This window comes from Bufo bufo, chromosome 9 (assembly GCF_905171765.1).
Source record: "Bufo bufo chromosome 9, aBufBuf1.1, whole genome shotgun sequence".
NCBI classification, from domain to species: Eukaryota; Metazoa; Chordata; class Amphibia; order Anura; family Bufonidae; genus Bufo; species Bufo bufo.
In genome coordinates this window covers 72504348-72521621 of record NC_053397.1, presented here as the reverse complement: position 1 = coordinate 72521621, position 17274 = coordinate 72504348, and positions in this window count along the sequence as shown.

The window sequence follows — 17274 nt, the reverse complement described above, 5'->3', positions numbered from 1 at the left end:
CCCGCCTCCTGCATTTGTATTAACAGGTCAGTTATCTTCATTGGTGGCGCAGTGGCCACAGCCCCTCCCCCGGCCCTGCCCCTCTTCTTATTGGCCGGGGCGGCAGCAGCACAGGGGGAGGGAGAGACCATCTGGAGCCCTGCCCCTATCACAGCGCCACGCCTGGCCCACTCGCCACATTATTATTTTTTTATTATTATTATTTTTTTTTTTATCCTCAGTCGCGGCTGGCACCCCCCTTGTGAGTGGCACCCAGGGCGGGTCGCCCCCCCCCCCCCGCCCCCCCCTTGGTACGCCACTGCCTCCGGGTACCGAGTGGCGTAGTCTAGAATGACTAAGATGTGTTGATGCTCTCTGGCGGACTTCGGGACTGGGCCTATGAGGTCCATAGCTATTCGGTCAAACAGTACTTCGATAATCGGGAGAGGTACTAGGGGACTACGGAAATTTAGCTGGGGGCTAGTTATCTGGCAGGTTGGGCAAGACTTACAAAACTTTTCCACTTCTTTGATTATGCTGGGCCAGTAAAACCGCTGTACAAGGAGTGCAGAATTATTAGGCAAGTTGTATTTTTGAGGATTAATTTTATTATTGAACAACAACCATGTTCTCAATGAACCCAAAAAACTCATTAATATCAAAGCTGAATATTTTTGGAAGTAGTTTTTAGTTTGTTTTTAGTTTTAGCTATTTTAGGGGGATATCTGTGTGTGCAGGTGACTATTACTGTGCATAATTATTAGGCAACTTAACAAAAAACAAATATATACCCATTTCAATTATTTATTTTTACCAGTGAAACCAATATAACATCTCAACATTCACAAATATACATTTCTGACATTCAAAAACAAAACAAAAACAAATCAGTGACCAATATAGCCACCTTTCTTTGCAAGGACACTCAAAAGCCTGCCATCCATGGATTCTGTCAGTGTTTTGATCTGTTCACCATCAACATTGCGTGCAGCAGCAACCACAGCCTCCCAGACACTGTTCAGAGAGGTGTACTGTTTTCCCTCCTTGTAAATCTCACATTTGATGATGGACCACAGGTTCTCAATGGGGTTCAGATCAGGTGAACAAGGAGGCCATGTCATTAGATTTTCTTCTTTTATACCCTTTCTTGCCAGCCACGCTGTGGAGTACTTGGACGCGTGTGATGGAGCATTGTCCTGCATGAAAATCATGTTTTTCTTGAAGGATGCAGACTTCTTCCTGTACCACTGCTTGAAGAAGGTGTCTTCCAGAAACTGGCAGTAGGACTGGGAGTTGAGCTTGACTCCATCCTCAACCCGAAAAGGCCCCTCAAGCTCATCTTTGATGATACCAGCCCAAACCAGTACTCCACCTCCACCTTGCTGGCGTCTGAGTCGGACTGGAGCTCTCTGCCCTTTACCAATCCAGCCACGGGCCCATCCATCTGGCCCATCAAGACTCACTCTCATTTCATCAGTCCATAAAACCTTAGAAAAATCAGTCTTGAGATATTTCTTGGCCCAGTCTTGAGGTTTCAGCTTGTGTGTCTTGTTCAGTGGTGGTCGTCTTTCAGCCTTTCTTACCTTGGCCATGTCTCTGAGTATTGCACACCTTGTGCTTTTGGGCACTCCAGTGATGTTGCAGCTCTGAAATATGGCCAAACTGGTGGCAAGTGGCATCTTGGCAGCTGCACGCTTGACTTTTCTCAGTTCATGGGCAGTTATTTTGCGCCTTGGTTTTTCCACACGCTTCTTGCGACCCTGTTGACTATTTTGAATGAAACGCTTGATTGTTCGATGATCACGCTTCAGAAGCTTTGCAATTTTAAGAGTGCTGCATCCCTCTGCAAGATATCTCACTATTTTTGACTTTTCTGAGCCTGTCAAGTCCTTCTTTTGACCCATTTTGCCAAAGGAAAGGAAGTTGCCTAATAATTATGCACACCTAATATAGGGTGTTGATGTCATTAGACCACACCCCTTCTCATTACAGAGATGCACATCACCTAATATGCTTAATTGGTAGTAGGATTTCGAGCCTATACAGCTTGGAGTAAGACAACATGCATAAAGAGGATGATGTGGTCAAAATACTCATTTGCCTAATAATTCTGCAATCCCTGTAGAATAGGATCCTGTGTTTTCTGCAGCTCCAGGTGACCTCCGAAAACGTGTTGGTGGGCTAGATCTAACACAAGCTTGCAATAAGCCTTAGGGACCACCAACAATAGGCTCACCTCGTAGTTAGTTTACCCGATACAACATATCTTGATGAACCACAAAACGGGAAAACACTGACTCTGCCCCAGGTTGTTGTGGTTCACATCTACTATTAAAACATTTTCCCAGACGTGGGATAGGGTTGGGTCCCGATGTTGGGCGGTACCAAAATTATCCCCGGAGACAGTGAGGTTTGCCAATTCAGGACCCGGCAGCAAGTCCTCCACGTCTCCCACCATCACACTTAGCGGGGTTGTCTGCCCCTCTTCCACCGAAGTGGCGGTCACCCCTACCGCTGGTCCTTTGGTTTTTAGTTTCCCAGGGTTCTGGTCTCCCCCCTGAGCCGAGCCAGTCTGCTAGGGTTACCCCTGTCTCATGGGTATCAGTCACTCTCATAGCAGGCCACAGTGCCGGGAAGTCTCTCTCTATTATTAGTTTATAATGTAGAATTGTGGCGACAGCCACCTCGTAGGTCCATCTACCAGCCACCGTGGTTAGAGACACCAGAGCGGTGGGGTAGTCTTTTCAGTCTCCGCGGATGCACAACACCCTGATTTCCGGCCAGTATACTCTGTGAACTGCACCAGGGTCCAGCAGAACCTCGACTGGAGTGTCTCCCACTTCCACCTGGCACAAGTGATCTAGAGACTCTGGAGTACCTGTTGCACACAGCCTCCTGGGATATAGCGACTGACGGTAGCTATAGTTAGTGTCCATGGGCTCAACCCGATGGGGACAGTCAGCCCTTACATAGCCAGGCTCCTGAAACCATCAGCAGACTATCGGAGGCAGGTCCGCCGTGGGTACATCCCGGGCAGGTTTTATCCCACTCCGAACAGAACCCTCCTTTAGATTCCTGGTAGCTTCATAGCGTTCCACCAGGTCTACCATCTCAAGGGCATTGCCAGGAGACACCTGACCGATCCAGTGCTGGAGAGGGTATGGCAAAGCCCTCCAAAACATATCAGCTAATAGTCTATCCAGCATGGCCGGGGGACTCGGCACATCAGGCTGTAGCCACTTTTGCAAGAGGTGGAGTAAGTCATAATACTGGTTCCTCGCAGGCTCAGACGACTTAAACCCCCACTGATGTAGCCGCTAGGCCCAGACCAACACATTCACCCCCAGTCTTGCCAAAATCTCACCCTTTACTTTTTGCTAGTCGGCCGCTTGTTCATCCGGCAAGTCGAAATACACCCGCTGGGAATCGGATGCCAAGAATGGAGCGACGACCTCAGCCCACTGGTCATGGGGTAGCTTTTCCCTGATGGTCACTTTCTCGTACATCGCCAGGTAGGGTTTGATGTCATGTGCGGGGTTCATCTTAGGAATCGTGGCACAGAATGCTTTCCGGGCATTGTGGATGTTCAGGGTTGCTCCTGCTGTCTGCAAAGCCATCACGTGTTGTAGAAGCAACTGGTTAGTCTCCTGCTGCTGCTTATAAGCCTCGCATTGCTGCAGGTTTGTCTCTCGCTGCTGCAGATTAGCCTCCATGAGGGCCTTCACAGCAGCCTACATTTTGTCGTGGGACGCTGGTGGTAATAAAGCTGGTTTAATGTAAGACATACAACCGTGCCTGAAAAATGCCGAAACCAAAAATATCGGCGTTCACGCCAGCCTCACTGCTCGTGCCCGCATCCTCCACCAATTGTGGGGACTCGCTGTGGTAGACAGGATTAGTGGACGCAGTATAGAGGCAACAAAAAGTTATTTGAATCAAACAGTTCAGTGTTTTATTCACACTTTAGGCAAGTGACAAAACAAGCAGTCATATTCAAACAAAAAGTGACCTTGCGATGTTGGTGGTAATTCACACCATGTGGCAATTCTGCCTCAGAGTCCTTTCTGATAGCATTACCAACCTGTTTTCACTCCAAACAGGTAGCAAGCCTTCATACAGACACAAGGCTCCCAGATCCCAACACAGAGACATGGCCTCTGAGCCCAGCTGCCTATTTAAGGACAGCCAGGTGCTGCCAAAACCCGGACCGGCATTTAAAATCCGGTCCGGTATTTGACCTCACCAGGCTGTAAATCAGCCCAGCAGCATATGCTGGGAAAAAAATTCTTTTTTTCCCAGACCAAACCTCTCACTGTGTCACAATATCTAAATAAGGCAGGTTGGAGTATGCCATAATTCTTTACTGACATTTATGATTTGTCCCCTAGCTACCACTAAACAAATCTGATATTGTTTCTTGGGCTTTTACACCAAGGAACTGGTTTGGTGAGTGATAATGATGATCATGGTTCCTGGATATTCCATCACTAGTGTTGAGTGCGAATATTCGAATCGCGAATTTTAATCGCGAATATCGCCACTTTGAGAATTCGAGAATATTTAGAATATAGTGCTATATATTCATATTCGCGAATAGTGTTGAATCACAATTGTCTGACATGTCCTCCTCCATATCTTGGATACACAAACGCAACCATAGTATTGAAATTGTATACATGTATATCTATATCCCTAATACCATAAAACAACTGTACATATCTATATTATCATAACAACCCCTCATCACTATTACCATTTTTCCCTGTTTATATACATCTATATACATTATGATTGAAATATTTGGTATACAGTAATGTGGTTGTCATAGGACTTGTACATATCCACTCTCCACGCCTGTATTTTCTGCCTGACGTTCCTCCTGGGGCAAACACAAACACAGGAATTTACTGAGGTGTGCTAGACATGTATAACCAGACTGGTTGTATCTAGGTAGAGTGAAAAGTTGATTATTAATACCAGCACATTGATACGAGTTTGTATTAACAGTTTACTTCTATGAAGAAAATGAATAAGCAATTATACTCCATTGTGAGTTTGGTAACAACCGGATACATATATGTATTGTATAAGTGGTGTTTTGATATTTAATTGCTATATTTTATTGCATATTTAGTAAACGTTATGTTTTAATGCACATTCCCGCTTCACTTTTTGAAGGCTTTTTCATTGTTCTGTATTTGGGAGCTAACAACCAGTGCTCCCTTCAGTGATTTTTATAGCATTCTTGTACTTGTACATTACCATCACATTTGATGGAGTACGCGGTGAGCTATTACTTATGTGTTTCTATATATATATATATATATATATATATATACACACACAAAAGAAAAAACCACCAGCAACACCATCCAGAAAAAAAGGGAGAAGGGAACGGGTGCAGAGCCCAAGTGTGGCAATAGGTGCTTACCCACAAATACAATTGGATTGTGGATCAAAAAACGTGATCTACATACTTGAATGTCAGTGTGGATTACAGTATGTGGGACGCACCACACAAACATTGCGTAATAGGCTGAACAAGCACCGCTCAAATCTTAAAAATAAATTTATGCAGCATAGCGTGTCAAGACATGTTACTGATAAACATCAGGGTCTTTTTTCGAGTATTTCTGTTTTGCCCATAGAACAGATTCATATAGACAGCCGGAATATTATGCGAACAATCAAAAGACGTGAAATGTTCTGGATCTACAGACTGAACAGTTTGAATCCTCAGGGCTTGAATGAGGCTTTCGAAATTAATTTATAATTTCCAGGTACATTGTAGTATGGCTACCTCAACTAACACATGTACGCCACCAAAGCAGAGTAAAAATGTTCTTTATAATACTGTTCACCGTCCATACCAGACCAAGATAATTGTTAATCTGTAGTTTGGAGAGATTCTCTGGCTTTTCAGTCCCCGCCCCATATAATCAGATGGTATCATTATTGGGCTCTACCAGTAGATTTGGTCACTATTGTACTGCCCGGCACCTCTTTGGGGAGGGCGTGTTTGTGTATCTGTGCGCCTGTACAATTCCATACATACGCACGTGTGTCCATGATTCTTTCCTTAGTTAAGAGACGGTACGGTGGTGATTGTTTCATCAAGACCTTTTTATTATCATCCAACACCCATCATTATTCTTTCTGGATGTGCTCCGATGTTTGCACCACCAGAAAGAAAAAAAAAATAGTAAAAATAGTAAAGAATTATGGCATACTCCAACCTGCCTTATTTAGATATTGTGACACAGTGAGAGGTTTGGTCTGGGAAAAAAGGTGATTTACAGCCTGGTGAGGTCAAATACCGGACCGTATTTTAAATGCCGGTCCGGGTTTTGGCAGCACAAATTTTTTTTATGTAACTTTTTACGTGGTATTTTATATTCATATTCATGTATTTATTAGCGGGACATATATGCATTTTATTGTTATATTACTATTTGTTTACATTTTATTTTGTTTTATAGTATGTATTTAATTGTAATAGCTTATCCCCTGTGATTTTAATTAGATGATTCATAAATGCCACTCTTTTCCATACATTTAGGAGCTTCACTATAATCATGACTTAATTTGGTTTTCCCATCTTCGGCTGTATGGCCCTTATACTTTGTTTGTGTTTCCGTAACAGCAGATCGCTTCAATACTACAGAAGCATTTCTGTTACTTAGCAGCGATCTTCACGTGACACGGCCCCGATCATCTGATGCCGGCCGGAACATGTGACATGACCTTAGACAGCAGACTGCTCCCGCACTACTAGAGCGTCTCTGTCACCTAGTAACGGTCCTCACGTGGTCCGGCCCAGCTCATGTGATGCGGGTCCGGAACCTGTAGTAGAATTACATCATCAATATGCGATATACCGGGCGCTCCAGTTGCGCTCTCTGATGTGCTGCTAATTGTTCTTTATTCAAGTGTCGGCCCCTTTTTTGTCATGTGACTACGGCACTTGCTGCTAACCAACAGCGAGCATTGTTTATTTTTTATCTATTACGGTGAGAGAAAAACAAGCTTATGGACATGATCAGTTGACTATGAGGATTGTTTTAAAATGTATAATACACCTGTTATAAATTCATGTAGGGAACACCTCCTTTGACCTGTGATCCACAACCCCCTCCCTGGTGGGTGGTGCTTACAGGTATAAATATGTGTGTCTTTCTGTTACTAAAACATGTGCAGCTCCTTTGTACCTGATGAAGGGGAGTGATTCCCCGAAACGCGTTGTATCGCTGCAATAAAAGATTTTACATGTGATCCTGGCACCTGTTTGACGGATTTTTGTGCCGGGGGACTTTTTGCTTTCTTTATGCCATTTGCCTTCCTGGGGACTTCAGGCGTCTCCTTCAAGAAGATTTCTTGTGATCCCGTGGTTGCATACCGCCATTCTCAGGCGTCTGTAATGACCGGCGTCACGCAAAGGGAGGGAAATGGGAAGGCCCTGTCCAAGGGAGAAGGAAAGGTGGTGACCCCTGACTCATCTTGAGGCTGGCACCTGACTGCCCTGACGTCCCTAGATGGGTTCCTCACCTGTACGCCGATCACATGCCTAAACCCTGGCTTTCCCTAAGATGAGCCCTATGTAGTGAACGGGGCGGTGGGATCACTAGTCCGCACCACTGACACTAAAAGGAAAACACCAAGGAGAGGACAGACAAAACAGACAAACATATAATCCCAGGTGGGCGACAACAGCAGACCACCAAGGCCCAACAGGGATCCGGAGGGTAACGTTCTGGAACAACAACCAGGGAACACAGCTACACAGCTCCAGTGGGTCAGTATAGAAGTCAAGGCAGGAAGCTCTATATCTTGCAACCAGAGAAGTGGGAGAGGGGAATATAAGGAGGTTGGGAGTGCTGGACAAGAGACAGCTGAGGAGAAGGAGCTACGGATCCCTGAGCGAGCCAAAAAGGGTTGCAAGGCAAACCCAGAAAGCTACCATAAAGAAACAGCACTATTTTTATACATAGAGCGTGCAGCCACCCGCTGCGACTTCCTGACCCCGGGTATAACGGAGTCAGGCGTGGCTCTCGACACCCTTGTGACAGTACCCCCCTCTCTACGAGGGGCCTCCGGACACTCAAGACTAGGTCTCTCAGGATGAGAGGCATGAAAAGCCCAAACTAACCTGTCGGCGTTTACCTCAGGAACCCACATTCTTTCCTCGGGACTGTAACCCCTCCAATGCACCAGATATTGAAGAGAGTGGCGGACCCGACGAGAATCAACAATTTTGGATATTTGAAACTCTAGATTACCATCCACAACAACAGGAGGGGGTGGCAGCGGTGACGGTTCTAGAGGTGGAACATACTTCTTGAGTAACGACTTATGGAAGACGTTATGGATTTTAAAAGTCTGAGGTAGCTCCAGGCGAAAAGCCACGGGGTTAATGATGGCTACTATTTTGTAAGGGCCAATGAACCTAGGACCCAGTTTCCAAGAGGGAACCTTTAATTTAATATTCCTAGTAGACAACCACACATAGTCATTCACTCCTAGGTCCGGACCTGGCGACCGTCTTTTATCAGCTATGCATTTATATTTACCTCCCATATTTTTCAAATTAGCTTGCACTTTCTGCCATACAGATGAAAGAGATGACGAAAACCGTTCCTCTTCAGGAACCCCAGAAGACCCCCCCTCTTTGAAAGTACAGAATTGGGGATGAAAACCAAATGCACCAAGAAATGGTGACTTACCAGTGGATTCCTGACGGCGATTATTTATGGCAAACTCGGCTAACAGTAAATATGATGACCACACCTCCTGGTTCTCAGACACAAAACACCTTAGATATGTCTCAAGGTTTTGGTTAGTACGCTCAGTCTGTCCATTCGACTGAGGATGGAAAGCCGAGGAAAAGGACAAGTGTACCCCCAAACGGGAACAAAAAGCTTTCCAAAATTTAGAAATAAACTGGGTTCCCCGATCCGAAACAACATCGGAAGGGACCCCGTGAAGCTTCACGATTTCACTGATGAATACCTGAGCAAGAGTCTTAGCATTAGGTAGTGCAGGTAACGCAATGAAGTGTACCATTTTTCTAAACCTGTCCACTACTACCAAGATAACTGTTTTACCTGCAAACAAGGGTAAGTCAGTGATAAAATCCATTGACAGATGTGTCCATGGCCTATTGGGAATGACAAGTGGCAATAAAGACCCTGCAGGACGTGTATGAGAGACTTCCGCGCGCGCACAAGTAGAACAAGAAGACACAAAATCCATTACATCCTGACGCAACCTTGGCCACCAAAAACGACGAGACAATAGCTCCAAGGTTGCTTTACTAGCCGGGTGCCCAGCAAGTGCCGAATTATGATGTTCCTTTAATAATTTTAGACGCAGGTTTAACGGTACAAACAATTTCTCTGAGGGGCAAGAGACCGGGTGTCCCCCTGGGCCTCTAACACCTTCCCCTCCAGAACAGAGTGTACCGCAGAGACAACCACTCCTCTTTGTAGAATGGGTACCGGATCACTCACATTACCCCCTCCAGGGAAACAACGAGATAATGCATCTGCCTTGGTATTTTTTGCCCCAGGACGATAGGTAATAACAAAGTTAAACCTGGTAAAAAATAGCGACCACCTAGCTTGTCTAGGGGTGAGACGCTTAGCTGATTCGAGGTACAGAAGGTTTTTGTGGTCCGTAATCACAGTGACGGGGTGGATTGCCCTCTCTAAAAAGTGACGCCATTCATCAAACGCTAGTTTAATAGCTAATAGTTCCCTATTGCCAATATCATAGTTCTTCTCTGCTGCAGATAGTTGTTTAGAAAAGAAAGCACAAGGACACCATTTGCCAGGAGACGGACCCTAAGACAGCACAGCCCCCACTCCCACCTCTGACGCATCTACTTCAACAATAAAAGGCTGGGAGACATCAGGTTGGATTAGTACAGGTGCCGAGGTAAACCTCTCTTTTAGAGAGGAAAAATCTATTTTAGCGGCGTCAGACCATTTAGAAAAATCAGTCCCCTTCCTAGTCATGCCAGTAAGGGGTTTTACAATCACCGAATAATTTTTAATGAACTTTCTATAGAAATTTGCGAAGCCCAAGAACCGTTGCAGTGCTTTGAGGTTCTCAGGAAGATCCCAATCTGAAATTGCCTGGACCTTCCTAGGATCCATATGGAAACCTGAAGCAGATAATAAATAACCTAGGAACTGTATTTCCTGAACGGCGAAGACACACTTTTCAATTTTAGCATATAATTTATTCGTCCGTAGGACCTGCAGTACCTGTCTGACATGCACCTCATGTGTTTTCAGATCAGACGAATAAATTAAAATATCATCTAGGTATATCACCACAAACCTGCCGATAAGATGACTAAAAATGTCATTAAAGGGTTTCTACCACTTCGCTGTCACCTATTTAGCTTTCAGACACTAGCGATCCGCTAGTGTCTGCTCTACCAAACCATCCTAATATAACAGCGCGTCCCTCCAGCCCGCCCATCTCCTCCGGAATGCGATCCTCCCTGTGAGCCAGTGGACGAATTTCGCGCATGCGCCGTGCGCGTATGTATTCTGCGCATGCGCAGTGAATGTCTGACCGCTTTCTGCACAGACGTCTCCACTGCACCTGTTCCTCGGAGCACTATGACGTCATCGGCGCAGGCGCAGTGGAGATGTCTGAGCAGGGAAGGGGTCAGACATTCACTGCGCATGCGCCGAATACAGACGAGCACGGGGAGGATCGCATTCCGGAGGAGATGGGCGGGCTGGAGGGACGCGCTGGGCGGCGGCAGTTTGTGAAGGTAGATCGAGCCTCTAGGTGCTAATGACTCCCCCATAGCACCTAGAGGCTCATTAGCATATCTATATAAGTTTGTTTTTTATCGAAACGGCAGGACAATAAGCTGTTATATTAGGATGGTTTGGTAGAGCAGACACTAGCGGATCGCTAGTGTCTGAAAGCTAAATAGGTGAAAACGAAGTGGTAGAAACCCTTTAACGAAATGTTGGAAGACAGCAGGAGCATTGGTCAGACCGAAAGGCATGACTAGATTTTCATAATGCCCCTCAGGGGTGTTAAAAGCTGTCTTCCACTCATCCCCTTCCTTGATACGAATCAGATTGTAGGTCCCCCTAAGATCAAGTTTGGAGAACCACCTAGCACCCGCAATCTGATTAAACAGGTCAGGAATGAGAGGAAGAGGGTATGGGTCTCGGATGGTTATCCGGTTTAATTCGCGAAAATCTAGGCAAGGACGCAGGCCCCCATCTTTGTTTTTAACGAAGAAAAACCCTGCAGCCACGGGTGAAGAAGAGGGTCTGATGTGTCCTTTAGCCAAGCTCTCGGAGATATAATCTTTCATGGCTTGTCTCTCCGGACCCGAAAGATTATATAACCTGGTCTTGGGTAATTTTGCACCGGGAATCAGGTTAACCGGGCAATCATAAGGACGGTGAGGTGGTAACTTCTGGCAACCCTTTTCAGAAAAAACGTCCTCAAAGTCCGAAACAAATGTAGGTAGGGTAGCTATGGAGGCGACTAAGCAATTGCTATTTAAGCAATTTTCTCTGCAATGCTCACTCCACTCCAATATCTCCCTGGCCTGCCAATCCACCACTGGATTGTGCGCTACCAACCAGAGAAGACCCAACACCACAGGAGTGGGAAGGCCCTCCAGAACATAACATGAAAGCAACTCGTTATGGTGGTCCCTTACCCAAAGGTGTAAGTTATGGACAATGTGAGTGAGGATTCTCTGAGACAGAGGAGCAGAATCAATAGTGAATATGGGAATAGGTCTCTGTAGCGTACAAAGAGACAAACCCATAGTGTAGGCAAAATGGGCATCTATCAAATTTACTCCTGCTCCACTGTCTAGAAAAAAAGAAATAGTCTCCGTCTTAACACCAAAAACAACAACCGCTGGCAACACAAATTGCGATGTTCGCATGGAGGAAACGTATACCCCCCGGCTGACATCCTCCACACAGCCTGGGGTTAGTAGTTTTCTGACGGTCTTTTGTTTTTGAGAAAGGAAGGACAGATATTAATAAAATGACCCCTCTCCCCACAGAAAAAACAAACCCCACGCCTACGGCGAGCCTCAGGAGGATGGGCCTGACGAGTAGTTCCTCCTAGCTGCATAGGCTCGTCTAAGTCCGTACAGACTAACTGCTGCTTGGGAGGGGTTACCAATTGCTCCGGATTTTTCAATCTGTCCCTAAGACGTCTATCTATTCTGATAGAAAGGGACATAACCGCATCAAGGGAAAAGGGAGTCTCATACAGCGCAAGCGCATCCTTAATCCTTTCGGATAACCCAGAGCAGAACTGACTCCTGAGAGCCGGGTCGTTCCACTGGGTATCCGTAGCCCACCTACGGAACTCTGAGCAATACTCCTCTACTGGCCGCTCTCCCTGTAGGAGTCTCCGTAATTTTGATTCAGCCAGTGCGACTCGGTCAGGGTCATCATATATGAGACCCAAGGCCCCAAAAAATTCATCCACTGACTGGGAATCAATGGGTAAATAGAACGCCCAGGATTGCGGGTCCCCCTGAAGCAGCGAAATAACAACCCCCACCCGCTGTTCTTCATTACCAGAGGAGTAAGGGCGCAGCTTAAAATATAATTTACAGGCCTCACGGAACGTCACAAATTTGTCCCTTCCTCCAGAAAATCTGTCAGGAAGAGCAACCTTGGGTTCCGCAACAACCTGGTTACCTGTAGCAACCGCTGGGCTTGCGGTCTGTTGCAATTGCTGCTGTTGCTGGAGGACCGACGCCTTCAATCCTGCCACTTCCAAAGACAGGCCTTGAAGTTGCTTTGACAAAGCAGCAATTGGATCCATACTGGATTCAAAGTAGGTAGAAAGAAAAAGTAGTTTTGTTTTTTTTCTACCTACACAAAATAAGGGCCAGATATAATGTAATGACCGGCGTCACGCAAAGGGAGGGAAATGGGAAGGCCCTGTCCAAGGGAGAGGGAAAGGTGGTGACCCCTGACTCACCTTGAGGCTGGCACCTGACTGCCCTGACGTCCCTAGATGGGTTCCTCACCCGTACGCCGATCACGTGCCTAAACCCTGGCTTTCCCTAAGATGAGCCCTATGCAGTGAACGGGGCGGTGGGATCACTAGTCCGCACCACTGACACTAAAAGGAAAACACCAAGGAGAGGACAGACAAAACAGACAAACATATAATCCCAGGTGGGCGACAACAGCAGACCACCAAGGCCCAACAGGGATCCGGAGGGTAACGTTCTGGAACAACAACCAGGGAACACAGCTACACAGCTCCAGTGGGTCAGTATAGAAATCAAGGCAGGAAGCTCTATATCTGGCAACCAGAGAAGTGGGAGAGGGGAATATAAGGAGGTTGGGAGTGCTGGACAAGAGACAGCTGAGGAGAAGGAGCTACGGATCCCTGAGTGAGCCAAAAAGGGTTGCAAGGCAAACCCAGAAAGCTACCATAAAGAAACAGCACTATTATTATACATAGAGCGTGCAGCCACCCGCTGCGACTTCCTGACCCCGGGTATAACGGAGTCAGGCGTGGCTCTTGACACCCTCGTGACAGCGTCCAGATCCTCCTGTTAAGCTGTTATTAGTGTTGTGCCTACATCTGCACAACCACGCAAGGTGAGCCTTGTAATTTACTTTTCGTTCATCGAATTGTCTGCACAGAATTACCCTATGGTGCGCACATCTGTTTTTTTACAGTTTTTATCGAGCCTGCTATATCGCATAATTGTTTACTGCCTTTTATGATTTGTCTCCTAGCTACCACTAAACAAATCTGATATTGTTTCTTGGGCTTTTACACCAAGGAACTGGTTTGGTGAGTGATAATGATGATCATGGTTCCTGGGTATTCCATCACTAGTGTTGAGTGCAAATATTCGAATCGCGAATTTTAATCGCGAATATCGCCACTTTGAGAATTCGAGAATATTTAGAATATAGTGCTATATATTCATATTCGCGAATAGTGTTGAATCACAATTGTCTGACATGTCCTCCTCCATATCTTGGATACACAAACGCAACCATAGTATTGAAATTGTATACATGTATATCTATATCCCTAATACCATAAAACAACTGTACATATATATATTATCATAACAACCCCTCATCACTATTACCATTTTTCCCTGTTTATATACATCTATATACATTATGATTGAAATATTTGGTATACAGTAATGTGGTTGTCATAGGACTTGTACAACTCTCCATGCCTGTATTTTCTGCCTGACGTTCCTCCTGGGCAAACACAAACACAGGAATTTACTGAGGTGTGCTAGACATGTATAACCAGACTGGTTGTATTTAGGTACAGTGAAAAGTTGATTATTAATACCAGCACATTGATACGAGTTTGTATTAACAGTTTACTTCTATGAAGAAAATGAATAAGCAATTATACTCCATTGTGAGTTTGGTAACAACCGGATACATATATGTATTGTATTAGTGGTGTTTTGATATTTAATTGCTATATTTTATTGCATATTTAGTAAACGTTATGTTTTAATGCACATTCCCGCTTCACTTTTTGAAGGCTTTTTGTATTGTTCTGTATTTGGGAGCTAACAACCAGTGCTCCCTTCAGTGATTTTTATAGCATTCTTGTACTTGTGCATTACCATCACATTTGATGGAGGACGCGGTGAGCTATTACTTATGTGTTTATATATATATATATATATATATATATATACACACAAAAGAAAAAACCACCAGCAGCACCATCCTGTAAAAAGGGAGAAGGGAACGGGTGCAGAGCCCAAGTGTGGCAATAGGTGCTTACCCACAAATATAAAAAGAAAAATTGGACTGCACTCCTGTAGACTTTCCAAATGGTCAGTGAAGAAACTTTATTCACCCATAAAGTGGCAAAGAGCTACTTTGCCACTTTATGGGTAATTAAAGTTTCTTCACTGACCATTTGAAAAGTCTACAGGAGTGCAGTCCAATTTTTCTTATATATATGTTAAAGATGTGTGAATTTTATTCTATATTTTGTATATCTAGGACTGTAATGAGTTAAACATTTTCTTCTCCAAGTGCCTCCCACCCCTCTCTTTGTTTCAAGACTGTAGAAGAGAAGGGGGGGCAAAGTGCTGCGGGCAGTGTCTGATTTCTCATCTTTTTGCAGGTGTCCCATAGAGTGTGGTGGAGATGCGTAAGCCAATCATATGGCTTGATGATATATATATTATTCACTGCCTATAGAGAAGCACCTCTTTGAAGTGTCACATATGACGTATGCAGTATTATTGTTAGGATAAACGCCATTACAAAATGGCGATGGTAACGAGATGTTTACATTAGTTCACATTCCAAAGTGGTATTCACTGCGCAGATGCCAGGGTGTTATCTCCTCTCTCTTATCTTTTCTTCCTTTTTGACCAATGAAACAATGTTTAAGCCTCAGTGACGACTGCCCTCTTCTGAAGATGTATAATACGGCTTACCTGATTTAAATAAAGTTAGAGATTGCTTTGACCAACTTCTGTGTCAGTGTTCAGTCTCTCAGCCACGCGTGGATATTAACCCCTGGGGGGGTACATCGATCTGGAACACCAGAGTGTATCTAAAATGCCCTAATTTAGGGCTGCTTTAACAAATGGCCCCCAACGTGGGACCCCAAGGCAAACGTAGCATCGACAGCCGACACACAAGAGGCCCCAGGACTTGACGAATGGCAGAGAGGAGATGGCCGGCTTTCATAGAACGTTAAGAATACTCTTACCTGCCTTTCTGCCATTTAGTTCGTCACTTCATGTTGGCTTAGTCTGCTGTGAGGTGGTACCTATGTAAGTATAGTAGTCGGCTGTAATGCTGAAAGCCTGGGGTCCATAGAACCATAGTCTGAAATTATAGATCACTCTGGTGTGTATATGTTTTGTGTGTGTGATTTATGTGAGGAGTGAGTTGAGCACAGACGGTAAAACCACAGACAAAGGGAGGGGACAGTAACCTCCTGGTTTGGAAGGGGGCGCTGTAGCGCCGAGGTGTGGGACAAAGAAACTCTGGCTGACCTGACCAGGGAGACGCGTAGAGCCGTATGACCTTTTTGATCTAATGGAAGACTGCAGAGACTTCCTGACCTGACCCTAGGAAGATGGTAGAACCTCTCATGACCTTTTGATCTGGGGAAGTCTGCGGTGATATTCTCTACCTGACCTGACCCCAGGAAGATGCGACGGAGCCCCCGCCTGACCCCTGGTTTTGGGGAAGACGTGCGGGGAGTCCCGGCTGACTAGTCAGACGTGATAGTCAGATTTGAGCAAACCAGTGGGAGGGTGAATCCTTTGTCTGCGGAGGAAAGGGTTAAAGGTGCTGATCACTCCTCTGTTTTGTGTGTGTGTCAGTTTGTAATACTGTTGTTAAGATGGGTCAGTCCCAGTATTATAAAGAGGGAGATTATAGGATGTGATATGGAGAATTGAAAGTTAAAATGTGACAAAGAATGTTAGAGAAGTGTGGCCCCGAACAGAAGGTCTGGCAACAGGGATGAATGTTAGAGAAGTGTGGCCCCGGACAGAAGGTCTGGCAACAGGGATGAAAATCTGTAAGAAACTGAAGTTAGAGCTTACAGACTGAGGGCATCAGAACTCCGGTGATGTTGAAGGGGGAGTTTTAACGAGTGAGAAAACAGAGCAGTGTCGGGGAAAGATGAAGCATTATTAGGTGCCGCACAGGCATGGCACCGAGCGGCAAGTCGATTTATGGCAACTGGAGGGACAAAAAGATGGTCAGGAACTGTGAAATAGAGAGATTCACTCCCCCCCCCGCCTTCACACAGAAACAAAATCCTGAGATAAGAGGAAAAGGAAAATGGGGAGGGAAAAATGGGGGCAGAGAATTGTGCAGAGTAAGTGATGTTATATGTGTAATATTATTATTATAGAAGACAAAGAGTTGTTCAATAATCTTCTTTCTTCTTTCTTCTTTCCCAAGCAGTGCACTGTGGGAATCCGGCTTTTAACAAAATGACTGTATGATTATAATATGTATAATGTCTTACAGCGACAGACCATCAGCAATTCTGGGTGTGGTGTGGCTATCTGTTTCCAGGAAAGCTGTGTTTGTCTGTGCTGCAAGTTTTGGGATGAAACAATGTTGGTTGGAAGACATGAATGATTCAGTGGAATGTGAATGGGTGTGGCTTTGAGTTGTGATTGAGGCGAATATGTGTGAAGACTGATTATGAGCTGTTAATGAAAATGTATATGAATGCGTATGGAGTACGGTATTAGTTTTTTTAAATAATATGCGCATTGAGGATTTAATTTTATTT